The 26,801-nt window shown below is 46.1% G+C and overlaps 1 long non-coding RNA gene and 1 other non-coding gene across 5 annotated transcripts in view; one reads left to right on the forward strand and one right to left on the reverse strand.

Annotated features, from left to right (window-relative positions):
* The window catches only part of LOC107519736, a 399,180-nt gene that overhangs the window by 34,120 nt on the left and 338,259 nt on the right, over positions 1–26,801 (forward strand). The gene's annotated exons all lie outside the window — the stretch shown is intronic.
* On the reverse strand, positions 7,162–7,280 carry LOC118611878. Its single transcript, XR_004954543.1, has one exon. It is a non-coding gene; the product is annotated as a 5S ribosomal RNA (ribosomal RNA).

Consider the following 26,801-nt stretch of genomic DNA (forward strand, 5'->3'; position numbering starts at 1 on the left):
TCATTTTCTTGGATCTGATGCAATTTTCAGTCCATGTTGTGATTTGACTACTTACAGCGGTCCCCAACTTTTTTGGCATCAGGAACCGGTCCTCCTATGAGAATCTAATGTCTGATGATCTGAGGTGGAGCTGAGACAGTTATGCTAGTGCTGGGAGCGGCTGCAAATACAGATGAAATTTCGCTGGCTCGCTGTTGCTCACCTCCTGCCGTGTGGCCCGATTCCTAACAGGCCACGGACTAGTGCCGGTCCCTGACTTGGGGGTTGGGGACCCCTGTCTATTACATCTTTCATTTGCTGAGTGCTTAGCGTGTGCCAGATATCATGCTAAACCCTCCATGGGCATCCTCTCATGAGGTTAAGAGAACCGAGGCAGAGGGCTCATGTATTAGTGTCCTGGGGCTGCTGTGACAAACGACCTCTAACTTGGCTTAACACAACAGGAATTTGTTGTCTCCCAGTTGCGGAGGCCAGAAGTCCGAAGCGAAGGTGTTGGTAGAACTGCGCTTCAGGGCTCTGGGGGAGGAGCCGATCCTCATCTCTTCAGGCTCTGTGTGGCTCCAGCATTCCTTGGACTGTGGTCGCATCACTCCATCCTCTGTCTCTGTGGCCTCATTGCCTCCTCCTCTTCACGCACGGTGCCTTCTCATCATGTCTGTCTCCTATCAGGATATTGGTCATTGTTTTTAGGGCCCTTCCTGATAATTCGGAATAAACCTCCTCCTTGAGCATCCTTAACTTAATCCAACTTTTGTTAGATAAGGTATAATATTCGCTCCCCCACCACATAGGGTCATGTTCACTGGTTCTGGGAGTCGAAGGCATGGATGTATCTTTTCAGGAGTCACCATTCAGCCCCCTACAGCTTATAAGGAGCACAGCCAGGACTCGCACCCCAGCGGAGGGGCTGCAGAGGCGGGCTTTGTGTCTCTGCTCCATCACTTATGTGCCAGGACAGAGGTGAGGAAGCTGCGAAGGCTGCTGGGCTCAGTCGGCGTGGCTGGGGTGTTCATCGTTCTGTGACCCGGAGGGGACTCATTCCCGTCTTAGACTGGTCAGACTGCTGTAAAAAAATGTCACTGACCGGCCAACTTAAAAACAACAGAAATTTATTGCTCACAGTTCTGGATACTGAAAAGTCCAAGATCAGGGAACCAACGTGGTCACACTCTGGTGAGGACCCTCTTCCTAGGTCATAGCCAGTGCCTTCTCAGGATGTTCGCAGTGGTGGAAGGGGCTGGGGTCTCTCTGGAGCCTTTTGAAATAAGGGCCCTAATCCCATTCCTGAGGGCTTGGCACTTCTCAAAGGTCCCACTTCCTAATGCCATCATAATTTGGGGTTAGAATTTCAACATGTAAGTTTTGAGGGGACAGACATTTAGACTATAGTATATCTCCCCCCCCCCCCGTGTGTGTGTGTGTGTGTGTGTGCCCGTTTTGACAAAAATATTCAGATCTTTTCAATTCAGTGTATGAATTCCACAGTTTACGTGTCTGTGTTCCGTACTACAGACCATGGTCTCACATTGTGGACAGTTACGTGACCACTGGTCCACCCCTGACATGGTAGTGGTGCAGGCTGGATGTGTGATTATGATGTTACATTAATAGACACTAACATATCTCTTATTATTATTAGATTAATCCATATGAAAGTGTTCTATTTTTGGCCAACAACCCTCAAATATCAGCAGTTTCATATGGTTTCATCTCGTATTCAGTTAAAATACATTGCCCATCAGCACTCTCATCTCTTCCCTCTACTTGCCTTCATCCTCTGCTTCCTCCACAGGCCAACTAAATATTCCAGTTTCCTGCATATGCCTTTGATTCTAGCATGTGGCTAATTGGACCCATCTCCACTTTTTAGTTACTTTGGCACATCTTTGGCAGATTTGGTGCTTTGTCACACCCCAAGTCTCATCCTAATTTTGACTGTCCCAGAAGAAGCTGTAAAGCAGCCAGCCCATCTTGAAGCCATCAACTTCCATTAAGGGTTCAGGAGCATCTGTTTGAAACCAACACGTTACTTCCTGCCTGGCTAATCAGTAGCAGGATTGCGTACTGTGCCCACTAATACAAAGCACTTACGGGTAGTGTCAAGTTGGGTCCAAGTCTAAAAATACCCCCTTTCCTTCAGCATATCCTCTTTTTTTAGAGTGACCTGGCTCATAACCAGAACTTTGCTTCACTCTAAACATTTACACATTTAATGCATCCTGAAAGATTAACCTATATTATGCATGGGCAGCGGTGTAAATGTTTCCTTTCCTGGCAAGAACTGTGTTATTGGAAATCATTTATTGAGATTTATGTCTTAGCAGAGCTGAAGGCTGTTTGCATTGTTAAGTTTTCCAAAAGCCAAGCCGGAAACTCTGGGATGGGATTTACATGGAGATGTGGAGTCACTAGGAATACCCTTCCCAAGAATAGAGTTGTTAGTCAACCATTAATATTTATCAATTATGCACTATCTGTGTGCCTTCAAAAATATAGGCATGACTCTCTGGTTTTGTGACTTAGGGCACATGGCTCTATCTCTTTGAACCCTAGTTTCCTGTCTGCAGGATGGGCTGATAATAATGACATATGTTTTGTAGAATTGCTAGAAGGACTTATGGAGTTGGTCCAGAGCCAAATCTACCTTCTTGTAATTCTGAATATAGAAGAACATTTTGTAGGAAGTGAGTTCTTTATTGCTGCAAGTTTTTTGGCAGAGACTGAGAGATCGATCAGCAGATTTGCTGAGGGGTTTCCACTACTGAAAGAGAGAAGGGGATTTGCCCATTTAGCTTGAAAGTCTAGGATTATATGCTATCTTATTCTGGGAAGAAGTAGAAATGTGTATCAATGTGTATCCTGGTGGGTGAAAGAGGGGATTATCAGAGACCTTGGCTTCTGGTACCTAGCACAGAGGCAACAATGCGGTCAGAGCCTAATTGTTATATAGCTGCTCAGTAGTACCTGTTTACTGAGTACTTTCTGAGGTGCCAACCCAATGCACGGTATAAGGGACATATAGATGGATGTGCCTGAACATCTGTCCTAGAGGGACTATGTCTCCGAATGTCTAATCCCAGCATGAAGGATCTGTGGGAAAACAGTGCAGAGAAAAGAGAGCTAAGATTGTCAGAGAATTGCTGTGTTCCAAGCATGGTATATATTATTGCCACAAAACTTTGCCAGTGAGACTAGTATCACCATTAGTCTCTATATTAGTCAGGATGAGCTAGGTTATGCTGTAGCAACAAACAGCCCCAGAATCGTTGTGGCTGAAAACAGAGGTTTATTTCTTGTTCACACTGTATCAATTGTGGGACAACTATGGGTTCTACCCCTCATTGTTTTCCTCATTTAGGGATCTTGATCTTCGTCAGGCCAGAGGGAAAAAAAATGTGGTAGGGCAGGCATTGGCCCTTAGAAGTTCTCATTCGTTGGCCAAAGCAAGTCACGTGGCCACATCCAACTCCCAAGGGGTGGGAAGATCAATTCTACCCACTGCCTGAAAGGCGAGTGCAGGATGCTGGTGAATATCCACATTGACTGCTGGTCTCTCAGCAAGTGGCAGAGCCAGAAATAAAACCCAGGCTCTCAAATCTACACTGTTTCCACTTTATCCTGTGACCCGAGTGGTGGCAGGATGCCCGAGGTTCCAGGGTCTGGCAGCTCTCCGACTTCCGCAGTGAAAACTGGTTCCACCTTGGTGACAGTGACACTGTGCTCTTTGACCAGGCTCCTTTCAACCACTGTAGCTCCGAGCACCTGTGGTCCCACTTAACGTCCACGATGTTCACGTGTGGGTTGCCAACAAGTACCGTAAGCAACCAGACTTGGCAAAGGTTTCAGGTGGTCTTTTCTCCTTGGCTTCAGGAATGGAGGAAGGCCCCGGTGGCACATGGCGACCAGATATTACTAAGAGCCTCATCAATAAGTTGGTGATCGGAAGAAAACAAGAGGATGTGAGGGGTGTGAAAGAACCCAACAGGCCAAAGAATGATCCTCATCGAAAGTAGCTGTGTCAATCAGCTCAGGCTGCCAGAATAGGATCCACAGAGTCAGGGGCTTACACAACAGAAGTTTATTTTCTTACAGTTCTGGAGGTTGAATGTTCACCATCAAGGTGTCAGGAGATCTGATATCTGGTTAGGCCTCTCGCCTTGGCTTGCAGATGGGTACCTCCTGTGTTCTCTTTCTCTGTGAGAATGACTGGAGAGGGCAAACTCTGGTGTCTCTTCCTCTTTTCTTATAAGGACACCTCTTATAGGATTAAGGCTTTGCCTTATGACCTCATTTGCCTTAAGGCCTCCTGAAAGGCCCCATTTCCAAATACAGTCACGTTAGGGGTTAGGGCTTTGGTATGTGAATTTCCGGAGAGGGGATATAACTGTAGTAAATAAAAAAAAATTTCACATTTGAGTGATGGTGGAGGAGGCAGGAAACGTGGGTTTGACGCCCCAGTTCCAGCAGGAATTACCTCTGTCATCCATGTCGCTTGGAGAGCTCAGTTGCTCGATCCAGCGGCAGGCACGTAGAAAGCACACAGTCGTTCCTTCTTCCCTCGGAGCCTCTTTTTCAGTTGGCCATTCTCACCTCACAGAATTGCTCTGACAATCAGAGTGAGGGTTCAAGAGCATTTTAAAGAGCTGGTGTTGCCTGAGAGTCACAGCCATCTGTACTCCCCTACCTCATGCCTGCACAGAGTTTGGGACATAGTCGGGCAATATGTGTGTGTCGAATGAATGATGGGACAATCAAGTAACAGCAGAAATGTAAATAATGTGTTTGGTGAACTGGAGGTCCTCCACCTATCCTGAGCGAGAACAGCTTAGCCTCGACCTTGTGGAAAAGCGTGATTAGAGCAGACAGCTAATGTGGGGCAGTGAGCTCCGGGGACAGACACATGGGTCCAAATTCGGGCCTCCAGCATTTCCTAGATGTGTTTTTCAGGGCATGTTCTTAGCCTGCCTGTGCTGTACTGTCTTGGTCTCTATAAAGTGGGAATATCAGCTCCTTCCTTGTGTGAAGATGAGGACCAATGTCTAAAATGTTTAATATGGGGCAGAGACTCCATACTCAGTAGCTAGTGCTATTGAGATATTGATCAGCTTCCATGGCCAATGGACATTTAGAAAATTTGAGAATTAATAACTTTTGCCCCTCCCCCCCCGCCTTTCCCTGGGTTGGGGCTGTAATCCAGTGTCCCCCTTATAACTGGACAGTAGGTGTCCCTATCATGGTCCCTCCCTAAATCACACATTTCACTTGAGTGCCTCCATCAAGGACCTTCCGCTGGGCATTTCCTCCTGGGCTGCTGCTGCTTTTTTTTTTTTTTTTAAATTAAGTTTATTGGGGTAACATTGGTTAATATAATTATATAATTTTCAGGTGTACATTTGACTTCTGTATATTCTATTCTGTGTTTACCACCCAAAGTCTAGTTTCCTTCAGCTACCATATATTCGATCCCCTTTACCCACTTCACCCTCCCCCTACCCCTCTATATTTGACCCCCTTTACCATGTCTATCTCCCCCCAACTCCCTACCCTCTAGTAACCACTAGTCCATAGTCCCTGTCCATGAGTCTCTGTTTGTTGTCCTGCTCATTTGTTGCTTTTAGGTTTATATCCCACATATAAGTGATCTCATGTGATTTTCAACTTTTTCTGTCTGGCTTATTTTGCTTAGCATGATTATCTTGAGGTCCATCCATTTTGTTGCAAATGACAGTATTTTATCTCTTCTTATGGCTGAGTAATATTCCATTGCATATATGTACCACAGCTTCTTTAGCCAGTCATCCATTGTAGGACATTTCAGTTGCTTCCATATCCTGGCCGCTGTGAATAATACTGCTAAGAACAGCAGTGTGTAAATATCTTTTTGGATATGGGTTTTAAGTCTTTGGGGTAAATACCCAGTAGAGGGATTGCTGGATCATATGGTAGATCAATTCTTAGTTTTTTGAGGAACCGCCATACTGTTTTCCATAGTTGCTGTACCAATTTGCAGTCCCACCAGCAGTGTATGAGGGTTTCAATTTCTCCACATCTTCTCCAGCATTTGTTATTTCTTGTTGGGCTACTTCTTAAGCTGGGGGTAATGTAGAATCACCATCCTTTAAATTTCACTAGTCTTGTGATGGGAAGGTGTTTAAATTTGACTGGTGGCTTAATATTTTGTCTTAAAGAGGAGGCAGTCTCCCTCAGGGCCACTCCACTTATGCGTCATCGTAATGGCCCCTCTCATAAGCACCTGGAAGTCATCGGGAGAAAAACAGCCCCTTTTTCCAACCTAGGACTTCTCCATGTGTGCCGTTGGCTTCTGACAAGTCCTCCTGATGTCTGCAGGTGCTTTCCTCCCAGCATGCTCCAGGCTCCCCATGGCCCTGGGAAGAGCCTGATGGCTGCTCAGTTATTCCATTGTCCTCTCTTGATTACTCTTCCTCTCTCATCATTATTTTTGCAGAGCCATGGACCGTGGGTGCATGAGCCTGTCTGGGTAGAGGCGTAGAGACACTGTTGCATTCATGGACGTGCTTAATGGTGTTTGCAGTCCAGATGCCCAGGGCACCATCAGGACGCCCTCAGCCATCTGGGGGTCCTGGATGGCTTTTTAGTCATATTCAAACTAAGTTTCAAGAAACATCCACTCTTGGCTGAAGTATTCTTGGCCATGTGTCTGCACATTACAGTTTACCAACTATACTCGTCTTCATATGGATAATGAGCATTCCCCGTTCATTCACTCAGCATGTTTATTGAGCACCTACTATATATAACTCGGTGTGCACAAGGGCTGTGTGCTTCCCATTGCTAATAAAATGTAAGAGTCCTTGCCTCTTACAGGCTTATGGGGTTAAAATAAAAATACCCAAATACATTATCTCATTCAATGAATGAGAAAAGGAAGGCATTTTGGGAGCCCATAGGTGAGACATTTAGTCCAGCAGGGAAGAGGTGGAAGGTAAGGGGGGATATTAGGGAGGCTTCCCAGAGAAGGCCCTTCCGAGGCTGAGTCTTTTTAAATTTTTTAATCTTTTAAAAAAAATATTTTTTACTTACTTGTTTATTTGTTTATTTTAGGCGAGGCAACCCTTGGTTGACCTCACAGATTGCAAGGACCTTGTCAACTTACAGTCTCTTATTTTTTAATTTTACTTATGCCTACAGCACCTGGCCTTCCTAGGTGGTCTCCCACCCAAGTACTAACCAGGCCCGACCCTGCTTAGCTTCCGAGATCGGACGGGATTGGGTACGTTCAGGGTGGCATGGCCATAGACTAGGCTGAGTCTTGAAGGAGCCATAGGACCTAGGTAAGGGATGGCATAGGGAGGAAGGGAGAGCTGGCCGAGGTGACAACATGGACAAGAGCATGAAGGGATGAAGATTAGGTGGTAGGGCATTATAGGCAGTTCGGTTTGTGTAAGTGTAAAGGGTTTGGCCAGGGGATGTCAGGAGAAGACAAAGCTAGCTTCCCCTGGAAGGAAGCTGCTTCCTTATTCTGACTATAAGAACGCATTGCTTTGCAGGGAGCCATGGATGGGTTCCTAGGTATGAAACCTAGAGTATATCTATGGAATGGGGTGGCCATTTCATCCAAAGGACTAAACAGGACAGTCAGTTGGCAGTGGCAATACAGTGGCTTTGTTACAGCCTCTTCTCCTTCCCAGCCCTGGTCCTGGGCTTCTGGTCATAAGCTTTGACTCCAGAGGGAACTGCCTTGCCCACCCTTTCCTGTTTTGCCCTGTCTCCTGACAGAGCACAAAGTTGGGAAGCCATTCGTCCTTTCACTGGCCTGGAGAGGTTGCGTCCACTGATCTGAGTGTCTGGGCCTGGGTTCTAGGGTTGGTTCAGCTTCTGACGCTGGATGAGCCTTTGGCAAATCACATTTCCAGTCCCCGGGGGTGGGGGTGGGGGTGGGGGGCTGAAACTAGACGGACTGTGTCTCCAGGTCTGCCTATCCAGGGTGTTATGCTTCTAATCAGGTGACTAGATCTCCACCACTGAGCTAGTTTAATATATGTTAACTGTTCCAAGCAAACTGATTTTTGCCAACTAATAGGTCATAAACCAATAAAATATTTGACTCCAAAAGCAAAAATGGGTGAGGGAGATGACCACTGTGTCATCCTGCCTTCTAACACTATAATCTCCAGGGGCTTGCATGTTATTTATTCCATATAATTGGGCAAGTTACTTTCCGTAATCCACACTTTTCCCATCTGTTAAAATTGATGTTTCAAATAGTATTTACCTCATAAGGATAGTGCTGGGCAGGGCTGCCACGTGTGGTTGTGCTTATTGCGCACCAAGAGCACCTGGCTGGAGAGCAAATCGGGGCTGAAATCCACCCACGCTCTGCTTACCGAGCCATGTGCCCTGCCCCCGCGACCTGCACTTTTCCTTACTCTTATAAAGGTTCAGTAGGACCTGGCAACTGCCCTGGTCTTTAGCATAGCGTCTGGCCCAGACGTAAGTTCTTATTTTATTTACTCTTATTAGGAGGAAAGCTAATATTTGAGGATCCACTTGTACCCAAAGCCTCAATTTCCCCATCTGTAAAGTTATGGGAATGAATCTCTTTCAGCTCTGTATTCTCATGAGATTGGACCCATCTATGTGCTTTTGAAGTCTAGGACAGGAGACTTGATCTCAGCTTTGAAATTTGTGATGTTTATTCTTCCTGGACACGTGCTCAAGGTGACTTGGTGGCTGAAGCTTGGGATTGGTGGCACTTCCTGGTTGCATGGGACAGTTTAATGAGAGAAGCATCTTTCTTCACCCCAGGTTTGCCACCACAGCCCCAACCGAGGTGTATGGATGTGTCTTGGCATCTGATGGAGACATAATTCTTCTTGTTGATCAGTGTTGCCAAGAAACACTACTATGAAAGTGTTCCTAGCAGTGAAAGCCTCTGCCAGGATGCTCAAAAGAGAGGGGGTCGGCGGGTGGTTGAACGGAGAGGAGGGTGGTGTGTCTAGCCCCGGAGAACCATGCCCACCAAGAATTTTACCCCCTTAAGACTCAGTCTGTAAATATGTAAAAATTCTTTTCTGATCACCATCTTTCCTTCGCTCCTATCTCTTGTTGTACAACTTTGCTCAAATAAAGCCTGAGGCTCGAGGCGGGTTAGAGCAGTGTTGTCAGAGCCTCAGCGACTCAGGCCGGAGGAGGTTTTCAGACATAGAATCAGGTCTGGCTGGCTGCTCTGTGCTTCCCTACCTCTGAGCCTGGACCTGAAGGCTGAAGGCCCTTGCTGGGCCTGGTCTCCTGTCCTGTCTTTGGTGAGTCATTGGCCAAAGCAGTGGGAGCTGCCTCTGGTGGAGTGGCTGTGTCTGCCTTTCGGGGCCCATTTCTCGGAGTTCCTCTTCATTAACCTTGACTGGTTTGGGGGCAGGGAGAGAAGCAGCACTTTGATGCTCTGACACTCACCTCTGCCCACGGGTCCCAAGACCACTGAGCCCGGCTATGTCCCTCTTTTCCAAAGGCCAAGATGTGCGATCTGCTCCAGTCTCTGCAGTGCTTTTCCCGCCGTGGTCTCATATTCTCCCTTTAGCTCTGAGCACGAGTGTTCCGGTTTCGTGCAGACTCCAATCCACCCCGCTGCTTCTTTATCCTCCTCTCCCACAGGGCCCAGCAGAGTGGCAAATCAATGACTTAAAAGACTGATCCATTAGGAGTGTAGTAGATTGATTATTCCCAAGTCTTCACTCCCTCTTTGTAACAGGTTTATACATCCACACCCCTTGTCATATGACTTTGCTGTGTCTTTCTCTAGGAAAGGTGGAGTATTTATCTCTGCCTCCTTAACTTTGGGAATGGCTATGGGACTTACTTCAGCAAATAAAATACTAGTGAATGTGACAAAAACAGTGGGTTTCCTTGAACTTGTGTGGTTTTGCTTGACACTTGTACTTCTGCCGTTTGCTGTGAGGAGAGAGTACTCAGATCAACTGCTTGCCCTTCTCCTCCAAAGCCAGAGACAGAGCTTCCCCAGCAGATCCGCAGAACTAAGAGCAACACATGTTGCCGTCCTAAGCCTTTCGAGTTATTTGTTACACAGCAGTATTGCAGAAAAATATCTGATTATCATAGAAATCAACTTGGTGCTGGAGCTGTGTCATTTTCTTTTCTAGCTTCGTTGGATCCTAGGTGGACACATAGTAGGAATGATGAAAACGTTTTGCCAAATGGAGATAGGGGTAAGGAGGATAAACTCTGGTGGACTCACGCACTGTGTTTGGTTGACATTCTGCCCCCAATTGGGGTCCAGACTTACACATTCAGTCTGTCACCCAGTCCAGTGGAATGTGTTGCCAAGTTATAGCCCAGAATCTCAGTTTTAAAGTATTGAATCAAATTTTTATAGCACTGTGCAGGCAAAACAAAAACGCTTCTGACCAGCCTATGGATCACCAGTTTACAGCCTCCGGTCCATTCACCCTGAATGTGCCCCATCTCTGAGCCCTTAACATTGACTAAAATTTTTGTGGAAGGATCCAGTAATGCAGAATAGCAATCAGTCTAATGGCATATTGTATTTCCCAGACAGTGTTCTTTTGGTGCTGCTGACATAATTCTGATTTGACCAAGAAAGAGTACCAGGCTGAGAATCTGAAGTTTTGAATTTGGGTTTGAATCCTGCTGCTAGCTTGATTTGCTGTGTGACATTGAGTGAGTCATTTTCTCTTTCTGGTTCTTAGTTTCCCCATCAGCTTAAGGACTTTATTACTTACAAGCTGAGATACCGAGAATGAATTACTTAACCTCTCCAAGCATTAGCATCCTCATCTATAAAACGGGGTACCACTGCTCACTTGACCATGTTAAGTGAGTGTTGAATGAGATAACTGAAGCCTGAGCACACTGCCTGGCATACAGGGTCCAATGGCTGTTCATTGTGGCTCCCTCTGCTGCTTCTAATTAATAACAACAATAATAAATGAAAACCATGGCCTGAATTCTCTAGAAGGAGCTAGGGTCAAAAGCTGGTGCACAGAATTCTGGGGCAGCTATCCTTCCTGTGGCAGAAATGCACCGTGTTTTGATTTCCATTTTGTCTGGTACCTTCTGTCCTGCTCCATCCTTTTATTCCCTGAGCAGCCCTGTGATGCCTCCATTAGATGTTTATTCTTGGTTTCTCTGCTCATGGCCAATTTGTACTCCTGTCCTGCTTGCTCAGCCCTGAGCACGCACCTTTCTCAGATTGGCTGCTAGCAGAAGGCTTGCTTTTATCTCTTACCTGCAAGAGGCTCTGTAAGGGGTTTCCTGCTGAAATGGAGGAGGGACCCCACCTGGCTGCCAGCCTGGGGCTCATAATTTTCTAAATCTTGTAGCACATGAGTCTCCTTTCCCAGGCCTTGGACCAGTAATCAAGAACTGGATAAGAAAAGGGTCTGAATACTGCCCCAACCATCAGAGAGCCTAGAGAACATGCTGAGGGTAGTGCAACATTTGATTTCAAAGCAGTCTCTGGTTAGCAGACCATCTCTGGAATCAGGGAATAGGAAGAAAAGGGAATAACTGACTCATATAACTTAGAAGATTAAGGGTCGATCCAGGGCCTCTCAGAAATTGTCATCTCTCTCTCTCTCCCTGTCCTTCTATCCCCATCAATTCTTCGTGCTGTCTGAAGGTTGCCCACCATACCTTTAGAGAACATGATCGGCAGTAATCCAAACTGAAACAGGACAGCCCTTCAGTTCCAAGGACCAATTCTGACTGGCTGCCCTTAGACCAGTCACTTTTGCCGGTGGTCGAAGAACCAAGTTTGGCTAAGCCTGGCTGTAAGCCCATCACCGCAGCAACTGTGTGAGGTGTACTGCCCCTCCAGAAATCCCCAGCAAGGTGTGGTGTGGCTCTCCAAAGGAGATAAGCTGAGCTGCCCACAAACGCTCTGCCTGTCATGTCCAGGTCATTGCGCAAAGGCTTCAAGTCACTTTTCTTGGATCTTTGTAGATTTCATATGACAACTTGGAGTTGGGGGAAATGCCAGCAGGGCTCTTTGCTGTAGGAATGACTAATATATATTGCCAAGGGGAACCAGCTGGATTCAGTGCACCAGTGACATCTGGGATGATGAAAGAACTACATGGATTTGCATAAGAGCAGAACCGTGTGACACGTATGAGAACCAGAGGCCGGATATTGTATAACATATTTGTTTAGATTGCAGGGGAAAGTGCCCTTGCTTCTAAATGTGGGTTGGTCAGCTGGCAGCCCATTCCTTGCCTCTGGTCTGTCTCCCCATTCCATTCCCTACAGAACTCCCCTAGTTCAGGCCTTGTCTTTGACCTCCTGCTGCCTGTTGGCTCCTTCCTGTCCATGTCCCACAGAGCTGCAGGTCTCACTCCGTCCCTACTTACAGACCTCCGTTCATTCCCATTACCCAACAGAATGAAGTCTCAGCAACTTTGTTTTGTTTTACATGATCCTTTGGAAGCTCATATTGCCTACTGCACAGGCAATAGACCTGAGTTTGAGCTTTGTTGCTGCGTTATTGCAGCCATGTGATTTCGGACTTGCATTCACCCTCTCCGGGGCTCAGTCTCCTATACTATGGAGCTAAAATCTTCTTCTCTCTTTCCTTCCCTCCCTCCTTTGTCTCCTTCCTTCCTGCTGTCTCTTCTCTCTGTCTTCTGCCTTTTCTCTTTCCCTCCTTTTCTCTTCTGATCTCTCCCTCCCCTACACGCACCTTACAGTGATGTCCATGAGGACTAAGCGGTGTGTAGTGCAGTGAGCGCACTCAGACAGCACAGGTGTGCAGAGGGCACTTAGTGCATGCCCACTGCCAGTGTTCGCCACCGCCTGTGCCCTCGTTGGATAATAAGGCATTTGTCTCATCATGGGTGCTGGCACAGAGCTTTTAAAACCCTCGGAATTTTCCGAGTGATGGGCGCATCTTCGTAATTTATAAGCCCCTTGGATTAAACCTAAATTTATGCTAATGAGGTGAAATGACTCAGGATGGGGGCTGGTCACCAGAAAGACCAACTATGCGATTAGAGAGTTGGGGCTTTGAACTAGTCTGACCTCTGGAGAGGGGAGAAGGCTAAAGATCAAGTTATCAGTCATCCCTCTGTCATGAAACCCCAGTAAGAACTCTGGAGACTGGAAGGGGACATAACCTGTTAACACGAGGAGAGGACGTAGACGCTCTCCCATCCTAGACTTTGCCCTGTGTGTCTCTTCATGTGGCTGGTCCTCATCTACATCCTTTATGGTAAAACTGGAATGATAAATATAGTGCTTCCCTGAGTTCTTTGTGCCATTCTAGTGAATTATCAAAACTGAGGGGTCATGGGGACTCTAATTTTGTAGCCAGCAGAAGTGCAGGTGTCCCGGGCACCCCATTTGTAGCTGGTGTCTGAAGCGAGGGCAAGCCTTTTCAAGAGGACTGACTCCTTTTGAGATCTGCATTAACTCTGGGTGGTTAGTGCCAGAATCACATTGCAGCTCACCAGTTTAAGTTGAAACAGAATAACCCTCTGCCAGACTCTCCGTCTCTGGGCTCTTCTTCTATGACATCTCTTTCTGTCAGGGTTATTCTTTATCGGCTCAGAAACCCTTATTCCTCCTGCAGAACCCACACTACGGATGCCCAGCTCTCAGAGGCTTCTTATGGAAGGGCACAAATACATGCAACTGACAAGAATAATACAACCAACTCACACCTTCATTGCCAGCTTCAATAGGCCCCAGCTTCCTATTCTCACTTTTTACTACCCCTACCCCTAACTTTCAGAGGCTCTTCGTGGTCTTTGTAGAGAATCAATGTTCCTGCTGGGTCAAGGCACTGAGGACTAGGCCAAGGTCATCTTTCAGGGACTACAGCAGACCTGGGGTTTTGCTGCCTTGCATCAGTGACTTGTGTACAGACGAAAATGAAATGAGAAATGCACTTACATTAAAGCTGAATTGGCACAACAAGCAGATTTACAGAAAAAACTGCATGTCATTTGAAATAATAAGACCAGCATTGTTTGGAAGGCAGCATATGGGAAAGAGCGCACGTCTTCTCAGCTAGCATTCTGGGCTTATCTGATAGCCTCGTATTAGTTCAGTTTTCCATGAGCAACAGGGTGGGCTGGGATTGACACCTTCCTAGGGGGCTGAATGTTATTAGCAAGGAAGTAGTCAGGGTGGGGGAGTAGTCAGGTTGGGAAGGAAGGTGATTCTAGGGCTTTCCGACATCTCTTCTTTGAAAAGTTTTTATTCTAACCTTTCTTTCTGCCTCCCTCCCTCCCTCCCTCCCTCCCTCCCTCCCTCCCTCCCTCCCTCCTTCCGCCCTTCCTTCCCTCCTTCCCTGTCACCCTTCCTTTATTTCTTCTCTCCCTTCCTCCCTCTTTCTCTCCTTTCCCTTTTCCCTCTCTACCTTCCCTGTCTGTGGAGCTCTACTTCTGTGCTAAAGGCTGGGCTTGGTGGTGGTGGTGGTGGTGATGATGATGATAAAAATGATAATAAGTAATAACAAGCATTTACGTAGAGTTTATCACGTGGCAGGCACAGTTGCAAGTGTTTCACATGCATTCACTTAATTCTATACCAACTCATTGGGGCTAATTATCATCTGTTTTACAGATGAGGAAACTGAGAAGCAGAGAGGTTAAGTCACTTATCCAAAGTTAGAGAACTACTAGACATGTTGAAAGGAGTAAGGCACGTGGCTTCCAGTTTGCATGGCTTCCTCCAGGGTAATTTCTGATTATCAAACAGAATAATGCCATATTTCTTCTGTATGTGTATGTGCTGCTGTATGTGTTTTAGGGTAGTGCTTTTCAAACTTTAACATGCACACCCACTACGTGGAGATACTGTTACAGTGCAGATTCTGATTTAGAAGATCGGAGACTCTGTATTTCTAATAAAACCTGATGTGATGCTGCTGGTCTGATGACCATAGTTTGAGTAACGGAAGTCTAGATTAAAAGACACTAAAGAACATGCCCACCACATATGATACATGGACCTTTATTGGCCTTAGACTCAAAGAATAAACAAACAAAACTGCAAAGGACACTTTGTAATGTTCCAAAAGGACCAATTGGGGATATTTGAATATGGGCTATATATTAGATGAAATTAAAAAGTTGTTAATTTTCTTACATGACTCTGCAGAGGAACATCCTTATTGTTAGGAGACGCAGGCTGAAATACTTTCGAGTGGTTTCCACACCACATACACACACACACGGAAAATGTGTAAAACATTAATAATTAGTGATCAAATGAAGGTAATATGGGAGTTCATTCTACCTTTCTTCCAGTTTTTAGCAAGATTGAACATTTTAAAGAAAAAAAAAACGGGGAAAGTAAGGTCGGGAGTGAGGAATAGCCTTTTGGGTTGCCGGGAGGTGAGAGCAGGCGTGTCTTAGGAAGTCAGCTGGTGAACCCGGGGGTGGGGAGGGCGGTGGGAGGGGGTGGGGGGGCGGTGGGAGGGGGTGGGCAGGCAGCATGGTGCCCAGGATGCAGCGCCTCCCTCCCCTCCCCCACTTCCACAGTCTGTGGGGGACTGGCAAAGAACTCCAGGGGTCCTGAGCATTTGGGGTCCCCACTGTGTAAAGGGATTTGCTTCTCCGCCCTGCAGGCTTCGGAGTCCATTTCTCGGCATCCAAGTCAGTCGCTTCTCACCTGCGTGCTTTCCCGCCTCTGGTGTTTTCTGCTGCTCGTCTCCTCGCTCACTCTCTTCATATCCCTTGGTTTATTTTTTCATTTAATAAAAAACTGTTTTTTAGAGCACTTTTAAGTTCAACTGTAAAATTAGGTAGGAACAGAGATTTCCCATATTCTCCCTGCCCCGACTCGAGCACAGCCTCCCTCATTTTCGACACGCCCACTGGTGTGGTCCGTTTGTTGATGAATCTGCATCACTACATTACCACCCTAGTCCATAGTTTATGTCAGGGTTATGAGTGTTGTACTTCCAAAAATCCTTTTACTTTCATTTCAGTGGGATTTGGGGAGGAAGACAAAGTAAATGTGATACAAAACTCACCTTTTTTTTTTTTTCCCAGAAGTCACTTCTTTTTTAAATTATTTTTTTCCTCTCTCTCCCTGATGCCATTGTAGCCTCATTTGCAGGCAGGTGCAAGCGCATACCTAGGTTCACGCTGGGTCCCCGGAACAGGGCTCCACAGTCTTCTCCCAAACTCAGAGTGAGAGCAAGCCTGTCTCACAGCTGGGGCATCCCTCCCTGTCTCCTGTTTTTCTCCTTCGTCTGTGCTCAAAAGACATCCTCCCCTGTCCACCTACTTGAGCCCACATCACAGTTCCTTTATCCTACTTGACTGGATTGGACATTTGTGAGGTTTATTTCTGTTTTGAAATTAATTGGCACTAGACCAGAGGGAGAAACAAAACGTGCGTGGGCAGATGAAGCTGCGGCGGGCTGCTCACCCTGGGGAAACACGGTCTGTTGCCGGCCGCTTTCCCCTCTTTTGAAGTGGGCTCTGTGCTCCGTGAAATAGTTAACGAAGGCGTGTTGCAGGCAGACCCGAGAAGGCCTCCGAACCTCTTGGCCTGTCTTCTAAAGGGCACGGCCCCCCGGTTCTGTAACAAAGAGCCCAGATGCGCTGGGAGCGCCGGCTCCGGCTTCCGAGCCCCCTGCGAGGCGAGTCCTCGCCGCTTGGTCAGGTCATGCTGACCTCTCCAGAACTCTCTGCCGCTGCTGCGCTGACCCCTCGCGCAGGGTCTGCATTGTCTCTGCAGAAGCTGCCTCCGGGTTTGTGATCTCCAGAAGGAAACGTCCCTTCCTGCCGTCTGCTCTCAACTGGCCAGCTTTGCACTTGAGCAGCTTTGTTCCTTCTCCCTCGCAGGGCAGAACGGCCACTCCCCGCGCTGTGATCTTTCCGTTTACCATTTCACCCAGTTCCATTTAATTGCTTCTCACCCAATGTGGCTCTGAGATACAGAAAGCCACCCCGGCCTCCTTTCGTTGTACATGTTGTTTCTTAACTACTTGCTCTTAAGAGACGGTTTCACCATTACCCTAAGTTTCACTTTTACCCAAGGACCCGGCCCCCTTCCCGATCCAGCCTGATCCTCTTGATCATAATTCAGATGAAGGACCCTCTTTCGTAAACAAATTCAGCCACATCCCTTCCTAGCTTATAGTCCTTCTTTGGTTCTACGATGATGACTAGAATGAATCCCAGCTTAACCCACGCTGGGTGTTCCAGAAACATTAGTTCTCCGTGTGAATCCGTGCTGTGTCCACTGCCTGCCTCTCTGGGCTGTAGCCCACGCCTCCCTGACTCAGACCACGCATTTGAGACTGCCAGGCTCGGTTTTGTTTCCTATTCTTATCATGCCATTTCACCCCTCTCGTCAGTCAGCAGGTATGTACTGGGTGTGTACTGTGCACCAAGTCTTCTTCCAGATCGGCTCTAACCGAAATATAATGCAGGCCACATGCGTAATTTTAAATGTTCTGGTAGCCACGTGAGAAAAGGTAGAAAGGAAAGGTGAAATTGATTTTAATAACTTATTTAACCTGATATGTCTAAAATACCATCATTTCAACATGTAATCAATGTAAAAATGTTTTTAATATGATATTTCCTATTTTTTTGGAATGCTGTGTGTATGTCTCAGCTATGACCGGTCACTTTCCAGTGCTCATGCTCAGTGTGGCTTGTGACTGCTGTGTTAGACACTGTGGCTCTAGGCAATGGGATCCAGAGGTGGACAGGGCATTAGAATCCCTGCCCTCATGGAGTTTACATTCCAGTTAGAGAAAGAGACAATAAACAACAAAACAATATGGACTGTAATGTCAAGCGAGCATGCTCTGTGTCACTCTACCCCCCTTCCACTAACCCACAGGCACCTTGAGCACTGCCTCTAACGTAGTGGGAGACCGCGGGGTGGAGGGTGGAATCTCATCTGCCCCTTACTATCTGTGGGAGGCAGAATAATGGCCCCCAGCGATGTCCATGTCCTGATCTCTGGGACCTGCGAATATGTCACCTCAAGTGGCAAAAGGGACTATGTGTGATTATGGCAGGTGTGATTATGACTGAAGTCCTTGAGATGGGGGAGATTATCCTGGATTATCCAGGAGGCCCAATCTAATGACATGAGCACTTAAAAGCAGAATAGTTTTCCTGGCTGCAGAGAGCCAGACGGATGGCATCATGAGAGTTCAGTGGTCTGTTACCAGCATTCCTGTTGGAGGCAGGGGGCCACGAGCCAAGAGCCGTGGCCGCCTCTAGAAGATGGAAAAAGCAAGGAAAGAGATTCTCCTTTGGAGCCGCCGGAAAGGAACATAGCCCTGCTGAGACCTTGATTTTAGTTCGGTGAGACTGTGTTGGACTTCGGATATACAGAATTGTAAGATACTAAATGGGCCACTAAGTTTGTGACAATTTGTTATGGCATCAGTAGAAAAAGAATACACTAGCTTTAGGGTTAAGCGATAAATCACCTTTCTGAGATCCAGGAATTAGCTATATCTGCATCATGGGATTTCTTAGTGGATAAAAACTAAATAACAGCTGTAAAGGCCTGAGTGCAGACCTAGCCCAGCATAAATGCTCACTTGCCGTCACCTACAACCTCATGTATTGTTGTGGTTTCTCAAAGTGGTGGGCTAAGAGCCAGGGACTCCAGAAACATCTGTTGAATGAACACTGAGTAGACGGGCCTTCCTCACTACCTTACATGGACATAGTTGTCGGCATCTTAGAAATCACCTGCCTTGTTATTTTCCAAGGATATTTGAGTGGTACACAGTCAAACATGTTCTTTTGGTGTAGGGAGGCATTTTATTGTTATTGAGAAAATATGGCTGGCACATCAAATCCATTATTCACAGATAAAGACCAACACAATGAACCCATTTTTAAAAAGAATGTATAAACATTGGTTCCCATGGTGAAGGTGGTAGTTAAGTAGCTGAAGCTCTGGTTTTGTTGGCTGTATCATTCTGGAAACGGGCAGGCTGAGTCTGAGGGAAGGCGAGTGAGGGGCAGACTGGGTATGACTGCGAAACAGCTCTGTCTCTCCGCTCAGTGCTTCTGCTTGTATACTGAGCTGTTTTGAGTTGGGACCAGCTCTTCAGTATCCTTAGAAACCAAGACTCAATCTTCAGGTGTGGAAAGCTTTTTAAGTGACTCTCCTTTATGTTACAGAATTAAGGGATATCCTTGACTCAGTCTGGTCCCCACTTATCCAGTTTCCAACCAAGGATGAGGAAATGTACACGCAAGGACCTTCTTATTAGTTTGGACTCTTTTTGGTTGTTCAAGACTAAAATATGACTAGAGCCATCGGATGCAGAGGGATATTTATTGGCTTATGGATAAGGTAGGATTGAACAACCAACCCACAGGAAGGACAAAGATGCAGATGGGCTTTATGTACTACTCATGTCATGGGCTCTGCCGTCTCTCTCTGCTCTTCTGTCATCTCTCCTTTCCTATGAGTGACAGCCCACTGCCCCTGGCCTTCGTGTCTCAGTCCTTGTTCTGTTGCCAGATATCAGAGAGGGTCTGGCTTCGATTTCCAGTTTCAGTGTGAAAAATCCCAGAGAATTAATTACCGATTGATCAGGCTTGGGTTGAATGTCCAACCCAGGACCAGTCAGTCAACTGCAGTGAGTAGAGATGGGGAGGGGCAAGGCCAAGGAAGAGCATGGCTGCTGTCTCTCAGGCCATGGGATGCTATTCTACGGAGAGGGTGCTGGCAGGATGTGGCGGGTAACACCTAACCTCTGGACCAGCTCATGGACCTGCAAAGCTTGCTCTGCTTCCTCACTTACTAGTCTTTTTACCTCAGGAATATTTCCAATTTCTCTAAGCCTCAGTTCTCTCTAAAAGTAGAAATTTTTATTTGTATTTTGTAAGATGTTGTGAGGATTGTGGGGAATTATAGGTGAAAATATCTAGTGCACAACAGGGAACCACTAATTTTTTGCTTCTTTCCCAAGTGGCCAATTTTTCTCCTGGATTTTTGCTTAGGAAGCAGATTTCTCAGGTTATGATTGAAATCTTTCTCTTATTTCCTCCTGTTGATTGGAAAGAAGCAAAACTAGTTCCTTTCTATAATTACTTCTAAGTCTGGTTTTAAAACATACTGGGTTAATGATAATTGGAGAACACCTAGGACATCAAAAATATGTAGGTCATACTAACAGCAACTGCTGGAGTTCCTGAAATAAACATGATAGAAGCTGTCTGGGGAAATGAACGTTATGCAAAAATGACTAAGTGAATAGGGGGGAGATGTTGAAGGGAGGAATCCACATCCTTTGGGGAAAGTGCCCCAGGAAGTTGGCATCAGACACCATGGTCATAAGCCTTGAAGTTCTCCTACACTGTCAAGAGTGGACTTCTACCTTCAGAGGCGTCTCAGGTCTGCTGTCTTGCTGATGTCTGGGCAATAGCCTTCAACACTTAGCAGACTTCTGAGGTCTGGTTTAGCTGAATAGTAAGGCTATAAAGAAAGGACTTTTGCAGTGAAAGAAACCAGTCTCCCCAGGAGATGAGGAGAGTCTGGGAAACTTCTGAGTCATGTAGACACTCTACCTGCTGAGGAAAACAATTAGACCCTGTCTTTAGAATAGGCGTGGAGAAAGGCAAAAGATAATGAGTTTGGGGTTCTATGATAGAGAAGAGGTCACGGAGGAGTGCAGCAAGAAGGGAAATACTAAAGAGAGACTCCACCCCTTAATCACCCATCCCTCTGTCTCTTCATCTGTCAGCTCTCCATTGTCCATCCCCTTGTCCTCTGCCTTTCTGCATACATAATTCAGTTCTTCTATGGGTCTAAGGCAGGGACAGGGTTAACTAGACAGTGCTAGAGAAACAGAAATGAATTAGACAAGAACTACTTTATCAAGTCCATAACCATGTATTTTGCACAATGTGCAGTAGGCAAAAGACTATACATATAGCAATAAGAAAACAAGGAAGAATATTTGGAATGCACAGCACATACTAGAAAACCTGATCCATCAACTCAATTACCCTTGCTTATTTTTTTCTCTCCCTGAGCTTTGTTCCACGAATAGTGTCCTTTTTCCTCTGGGGAAATTTGCCAGATTCAGCTTGAATCTGGGTGTTAACAACAATTATTCTCCCTGAAGTACTGCTTTCCTGCTACTTCCTTACCCTTCAAAAAATATTGCGTCCTGATCTGCTAGAAAGGCCGAGGCCCAGCCAGTCTGGTTCCGACTCACCATTCGTGAGAGGTGATGTGGGTGAGTCAGAAGGATGCTTGCTTGGGAATTTGGAGCCTGGGCTTCTAGTTCCCTTGAGCAAGTCACTTCCCCTCTTTTGGGGGAAGGAGGGGGGTCTGTATAATTCTCATTTTGTCCAAACTCTAACACTCCAAGGTCCTTAGATTCTTCCACTTGACATGTCTGTGTGCCTTGGCCTGTGCGTTGATACCTATGAAGCATCATTATCCAGTCCCCTTCCTCCAGGAGAGGGAATTTTGCATGGTAGATAAGTCAGTAGATGTGCAAATAAGTTGTTGCATGCCACTTCCTTAAGAATCATGTCCTTTTGTTGCCCACGGGGGGTGGGGAACAATAAATCACCAAATCTAGCTGAGAACAGAAGGAAGAGCCATATGGCCCTTTAAAAATATCTAAGAGCACCTACAGTATGTCATGCTCTATATGACACCCTGGACTCCACTGCCAGACTAAAACCTGGCCCTGACCTTGAGGAACACAATGTCTACCAGGTAGTTGGGCATGGACACAAATACAAACCCTATGAACGAGGCACATGGGAATGCATCCAGGCGCAGGGCATGAAGTCAGGGAGGCATTCCCAGCTGAGGGGGTGCTAAGCCAGAGTCTCTGGCATGAGTAGTAACAACACGGGTACAAGGAAATAAGGAAGCGAAAACTGTGAGGGGAGATATAAGGGTGTGCGGCTGAGCGGTGGTTTTAATTGCAGGTAGGTAGATGCTGCTGGCATTTGGGGTTCAAGTGAGTAATAGTCAAGAGGTAAATTCTTAAAGTTGAACATTGGGCTGAGAAACTTCCGTTTGATCCTAAACAGAGAGATTTTGAGGGGTTTTAAGTGGGGAGTAAAATGGTGCCTTAGTTTGGGTTCTTTTGAAAGCAGGAGCCTAAGAGGAAGACTCGGATACATGTGGGTTATTTGAAAAGTGATCCCAGAAAACAAAAGGTGAGCAAGAAAAGTGATAGAAGGATGAATGGGGGAAACTGTGTGTGTTGTTGAGCTGGTAATCCCCGTGGGCGTGGCAGATCCTAGTCTTGCTGGGGGTCCTTTCATGAACCACATAGAACATGCCGCAGAATGTCCCACTGAGGAATGGGAGCCGGGGCACGTACCTGCTGACTGCCATTCTTCACTGTTCAAAGGCTGCCCTCAGAAGCGAGGATTCCTTGCACCGCACTTTTGGGCTGCTTACATGTAAGTAACACCAGTCTGCGCTTCAAGCCTTGTCCCCCCGTCTCCATTAGAGCACTTCACACTTGTTGACATGCCGAAAAGATTACTATAGATGCCAAAGGACCATGCCTGGCCTTTCCCCCTCTGCCTGACCTCTCTCTTTTGTGGTGGTCATTTTTAGAGTCAAATGAGTTTTAATCAATCATGGGTTCAGCTGTCTTTTGTGACTTCTTCAGAGAAAGCCCATATGTACAAAACAGTGTCATCTCAGCGTGCACTTGAGATGGGTCATTGGATATGTTCATGGGACTGTTCATCATAGCTGCACTTAGGTGGGCTTCAGGGACATGGGGCATCTACTACACGCAGGGTTAGATTTGCTTTTCAGAAAATCACTTTAGTCGTAGTGAAGAGTATGAATTGCAGATGCAAGACTGGCAGCAGCAGACATTTTATGGGAGAAATTCTCCAGCCGTTATCTCAAGTCCAATCACAGCTATGTGATTTGAATTTTCTCAGTATTAAGTTTGGCGCTTCTCTAGGAAAAACCCGGGGAATAGTGGGCGTGGCGCTCTCTAAGAGGATGGCCGAGATGAGAAGGTAAAGTTACCCTGGTCTTCGTTAAAGGGCGTTTTCTCTCAACTCCCTGGGTCTTGAGACTTTTATCCTTGGAGATGTTCAACAGCAAGATAAGTCGGGTCAGACAGCAAGGAGGCAATTGAGGTTTGATCATTCCCCTTTTCCAGAACCTCTAAAAAGCAGGCAAATGTTTGTAGACTTATAACAACTTCTAGCTGTAGAGGTGAAACTTCTGTCTTATTGCAGTGATTCAGTTCAGGTACTCACCTTGTTGGAGAGAAATTAAAGATTAAATCAGAGTTTTCAAATATCCTGTGGGGTATATTGCTGTAATGCAGAGCATCCATATCAGATGCCTTTGGTCCAGGGAAAGAAAGGTTACATTATTATTATTTTTTTTTCTTGTAGAGAAATGACATTTAGACCCTACAGAGCTTTGTCCTTTGCATTTCCAATGTCTACATGGAATTGGGATAATTCTTCTATTTTCTACTTTCTGTCTGCTGCTTGGAGGAAATAGCTCTTTATTGCTTGGAAAAACATCTTTCCCTAAATTTTATGGCAAAGAGATCCCTTGCCACACCTTGACCACAAATGCAGGACAGAGTAGAGTAAGCAGAGCAATTTCTAAATGTTATGTTTTTCCCTGGAAGTGCCTGGGTCACGGCTTCAGAGTTGGACTTTGTAGGAACTGGATGGAATCTAATCCTATTTCCTGCAGCTAGGTTGTAAAAGTGTCTATAGTTACAGGTGTGTTCTCCAAACCATTGCTTGCCTGTAAACAACACCTGTCTGCTCTTTAAGCCCTGCTGTCATTGTCTTCATCAGAGCACTTCACACTTGTGGACATGCAGAGTACATTACCATAGGTGCCAAAGGACCATGCCCGATCGTCTTCCCTCTGCCTGACTTCTCCCTAATTTTTATTTTATTTTATTATATCTTTTTTATTTTATTGTCAAAATGAGGTTTAGTCAGTCTTTTCCCCATAGACAGCCAGTTTAATCTCCCTAGAGCAATACTCCAGCACATTAGTCTGTGTTCAAGGAGTAAAGCAATCAAGGAAGGCATTTTTTTAGTGATATTTTCACTGGATTCTGTGATTTGCATGTAGTAGCTGCTCAATACACATTTGTTGCGTGAACAAATGAGTAAATGAGCAAACAAATGGGAGAAAGCAAGAGGCTAAGCATTGGAAAGGAAGGCAGTAAAATGTTAATGGTGGCTAGAACTGGCTACATAATTTGTGAGGAACAGTGCAAAATCAAAATTCATGGTTCCTTATTTGAAAATTACTAAGAGATTCAAGATGGCATCAGCAGAACCTTAAATCAAGCATAGGACCCTTTTAAGTGTGAAGTCTTTTGTGACTGCACGAGTTTAATGTCCATGCAGCCGGTCTTGATGGTGGTTAGCTTTGAGGACTGAGATTATGGAGTAAATATAGTCCATATTAGAACATTCTCTATAATGAACACACATGCTTTTAATAATCAGAAAGGATGTTTATTCAAAAACAAAGCTTGTAGAATGGGAGCAGCTGTATGTACTCCGGACCATGAATCAGGGAGATCCAGATTCTAATCTTGATTCTCTTGCTACATGACACTTTGTGTCTTGCCAACCATTTATTGATTTCCTCCCAGTACTATTACTGGGTCGGAAAGGAAGAGGTTGGAGGCCTCCATCCTGCCCTGTTATTCTTGGATGCTGAGATGATCACCAAAAAAAATGTATCCTGAGAGTTTCTTGGACATAAAGGTTAGAAAGCTGTGTGAGCATAAGATCTGCCAAGATTTCCTCCGAATTGCCATGGGAAGCATTTCTGGCCAGACTTTCAGGAGCGTAGCCCCCTCCACAAAAATATCTTTTCGCCAGAAGCTGCTGGTTTCCAGGAGGATGGATGTTTTGTGTGGTTCTAAGTCAGAAGAGGATGAGCCCAGGCAGCCTCTGCCTGTCATTCTCAACCCATACCCTGCCTGGGGCGGGGGTGGGAGGGAGGGCCATTGGTGGCATGCAGTTCCCTGTTTTCTTACAGCAATCGCGTGAAGACTACAAATATTTGAGCTGATTGTACTCAATTTACACACAGCAATGAATCATCTCGTGATGAGAGGCCTGAAATATGCTGGGATGAAATTAACGTCAATTGAAACAGAAAATGGATTCTAGCTCCTACCACAATGAGCTTCAGAAGACAGGTCTAGGGAGCACCCAGCCGTGGGCTGCTATTCTTAGTAGCAAAAATGCCTGTACCACTAGTATTGCTTTTTCTATTTTTATTTTCTTAAAAAGCTCCTTTTCAGCCTCTCCTTTGGGGGCACCTTCTAAGCAGACTTTGTGTGGCTTAGGTTCCTTCTTGACTTCTTAGATTGCTGAGGAAAGGAAATACAACAAAAAGGAAACTAGTATAAACCTTTAGACTCTAAAGGAGAGGAAAATGAGGAATTGTATCAAAAAAAATATTGAGGTTTGCACTTGCCCTAAATGCTAGATGAAGTGGCACTTCACAACTGGAGTAATATATTTTGGGGGATGAGACAATTTCTGAAGCATTAACCAGCGTTTCCCACTTTTTATTTCCTTTCCATCTGTCATCCATTTTATTTTCTTACTGGCTTTTGTATTTCAAAAATATAGGGCCCTGCAGGAAACAGAGGGAACTCATGCCTAGAGATAGATTTGGGAGAATTCCTGGGGAGTCTGAGCAAGGCTTCCTGTTCCAGAATCAGAAGAGGGTCCCATAGGCAAAGGAGAGCAGGCCCACGGGGATGCAGAATAAGTGTAGATACTGGTTGGGCTCTCAGAAAAGTCTTGGGGCTCACGAGACCCTCCCCAGCTCTGAGACACCTCGCACAGGCCCTCACACCTGCATGTTCCAGACCCTGCTCCCTGAGTCCTTCCACTGCCGATGGCTGGCCACCAACCACCACTGTCTGGAGAGTCTTGTCCACATGCACCAGCCACCTGGTAGAGTACCTTGGGTGACCAGTGCCAGACCAGAGTCAGCCCAGATTTTCTGGGCAGGAATTTGAGCTTCAGGAGTCAGACCCAGGGGCCTCCAGTAAACTCTAGCACTTAGCTCATCTGAACTTCAACTTTCTCAGTCTTGAAATGGGAATAATGTAACGTAATCAACAGGGATGGAGACTGTGTTAGATTTTAAAACAGATAAAGCTCCTAGCTCCCTGGTTGGCACACGGTTGCCAGCTGGTGAAGGGCAGCCCCGCCGTCTGGCACTCCAGTGCACATTCTGATCTGCCCCCAGGGCCCTCGCCCGAGCGCTGGGCCAGTGCCTCAGCCTCTCCCCGCCCCACGCTGACTCCATCCAGGCTTCTTCAGGCCCCAGCATCGCTTGGGACCAAATCTACTAAAATGAAAAAGGCCAGTGCCAGAAGCTTCTGGAGACCATACCGTTTTTTTCCCTCAATATACGTTCTGGAAGTAGAGCCATGTCTGCCGTCCAGTGTGGTGTTCCGGGGATAAAGTGTCTGGGTTCCAGCCTCCACCTGACGCTTAACAGCTGTGGCAAATCACTCACCTTAATCTCTTTGTGACTCAGTTTTCTCATTGGTAAACTGAAGATGATGCAACCACTTACCTTGTAAGGTTGTGAGAATCACACAAGTCAACACACACAAAGTATTTGTAAGAATGGCAGGCACATAGGAAATGTTCAAGAACTGCCCGCTGTTACTGTTCTAATTGTGGTATCTGGCTGTCCTTCCTTTTGTCTTGGTTTGTCCTGCTGATCTCATTAGGATCTCCTGGGGGGACAAGGGTCAGGTGTCTTCTCCGGCTTAAGGAAGAGAGCTTTCTATAAGGACACCTGGGCCTGGAGACCATGTGGAG

This window comes from Rousettus aegyptiacus, unplaced genomic scaffold, assembly GCF_014176215.1.
Source record: "Rousettus aegyptiacus isolate mRouAeg1 unplaced genomic scaffold, mRouAeg1.p scaffold_m13_p_14, whole genome shotgun sequence".
NCBI lineage: Eukaryota > Metazoa > Chordata > Mammalia > Chiroptera > Pteropodidae > Rousettus > Rousettus aegyptiacus.